Below are 2,362 nucleotides of genomic sequence, written 5' to 3' on the forward strand. Positions count from 1 at the left end.
AGCTGGTGCCTTTCAACATTCATCAGGCTATTACAAAGGTTAGTGTTCTTCGCTCCTTTTCACTTTTACTTTCTCTAAGCAAAGGTTATTTGGTACATTAACTTAGGTGGTTAGGGTAATGATGCCTGAAAACCTGAGCTTCCCCCCTCTTTTTACATAGTATTACCCCAAAACTTCTGTACAATACTAGAATGCTGACTTAAAAAAATGATTCTTGGTATTGTTTTAAGGAAATGGTATGGGAAATTATCACATCCAAGAGAAAGCTAGACCCAAGGATCCCGGAAAATGAAGAAAAATGATGTGTCTGCGAAAACGGTAGCTGGGATTAAAAAAAAAAAAAAATTCCCCCAGGGGTTGTAATTTGACTGCGCTGTTTGGCAACGCTCCAGTGACAAGTCCAAGTGCTTAATCTCGCTCTTCGGCTCTCCCCCTCCTCCTCCCCACCTTGCTCGCCCGGGCGCGGGGAGGAGGGACCGAAATCCGCTGCTCTCCGCGGCAGAGCCGGCGTCTCGGCGCTGGGAGGCGGGCCCGGGCGCGGCCGAGCCGGGAGTGCGGCGGAGCGGCGGGGCCGAGCCGAGGAAGAGGAAGTCCGAGCCCGAGCGGCGGCGCACGGGCTCGGCGGCGCGGGAGCCGGAGCCCGCGCAGCGCGCCGCACCTTCCCCGCCGACCTGCGAGCGCGGCGCCCGCGCAGGAGCCGCCCCTCTCCGGGTAAGCGCCGGGTTCGCCCCGACACCCGGGGTCCTTTTCCAGGATGGGACCGCTCGCCGGGAGCCCCGGGGAACGGGGGAGGGGACCAAAGGACCCTGGTCCGGCACCCCAATCCGCAGGTGGCGGCGGGCGGAGCGTGGAGCCCGGGCCCCCTCTCCCCTGCGCGCTCCCTCCGGGTGGGGGCAGACGGTGTTTCCCGAGCGCGCCCCGCCTCCGGGACCGGGGACCCTGCGCTGCCCGCAGCCGCCTGGAGGGCGACCCACCGCCGCCCGGGCCCGCGGCTCCGGGGTCCAGGAATACGGCAGCCCCGGCGCAGCCTCTCTCTGCCGGCCCTGCTCTCCCTCCCCTCCACCCGCTCCGAGAAGGGGTTTCTGCGAGCTACAACACCCAACCCCACAATTCAAACAGGATCGTCCGAAAAACGGGACGCGACTGCCAGACACCCGAGGTCACCTTCCCAACACCGGTGCCGGCGCCTGGCCTCCCAGGACCGGCGAACCGCGGCGGCAGTCGGAGGCTAGGGCGCTGCGTTTGGCTTGGGGGACCCCTGCCTTTGTAGGAACTAGCCTCGGTGCCTCGGCTCCGCAGATATGCTCTCTGGGGGCGGGGGGCGGGGGTCGAAGTGGTTCCTCCGTCATGGGGGTAAATGGTAGCACCTGGTCCGCTGGGACTTTGCCGACCTCCTGGCCTCGGAGGACAGCCGGGGTCTGCGGGTGATGCCCGAAGCCCAGCCCCTCTTTGTGTCCTCTGTTGAGAGTCTGGTTCCTAAACCAGAAGCCTAAGGACGTTCTAACTGGGAGAAGTTAAGCTGTTCCATTTCTTTCGGTTCCTTGGAAACAATGAGGTGGATGACTTTCCTAAGCGCGCGCGCCGTGGAGTCTTGTTTGCAGAGCCGGTATTGTGTTAAGTGCGGGTCCTTAACTCTCCGTTTGTACCAGCTCAGGTGGCCCGGGCTGCTGCACAGAGTTCTGAAATCCTTGAGTGGAGTCCCGCGGAAAGGCTGTTTCCAGCCGGCATCTATGTGGAGCGCAGGGGGGAGTTGGTGTGGGGGTTTTCCGACGGGGTGGATCCCGAACTACCTCGCGTTTCGTATTTGAACCAGGAGTCCAGAATGTTGACTGTAGGTCAAATTTGTCATCTCACAGAATTCCAGGCCTAGATAGGTCGTGCAATGCTATGAAAATAGTTATCAAGTGTTAAAATCGGCTTCTTCGGGTTTCTCAGTTTCTGTAGTTGGCTGACTTTTAAAGAATTTATAGGCTTTGGACTTTGATTAGACGCTATTAAAACATTTCCAAGCCGGTCGTGTCCAGGAATAAGAAAACTCCGTTCTAACTTGAGCCCTGAGCAGGCTTCCCTGAGTACAAAGCGGTGTACAAGAACCAGGTAGTTTCTAAAGCTTCGTGCTCGCTCTCCCTGGCGCCCCCACCCCCCGTGACATTTACTTGGGCCACAATATTCAAGACTTACATAGAAAAGTGATGGTTTGACATATGACCCTTTACTGCCTCTGAGTCTGAATTCCTAATTCTTCACTTTCCTTTTTGTCCTATTTGAGGCCCCTGTCAGTCCACCAAACCACCTGAAGAAGTGTGGTCCCCAGAGTTGTCCATCTCGCTGACCTCATCCTCAGTCCCTCATCCATAGCCGT

Source organism: Ursus maritimus, unplaced genomic scaffold (genome assembly GCF_017311325.1).
Source record: "Ursus maritimus isolate PB19 unplaced genomic scaffold, ASM1731132v1 scaffold_13, whole genome shotgun sequence".
Lineage (NCBI taxonomy): Eukaryota > Metazoa > Chordata > Mammalia > Carnivora > Ursidae > Ursus > Ursus maritimus.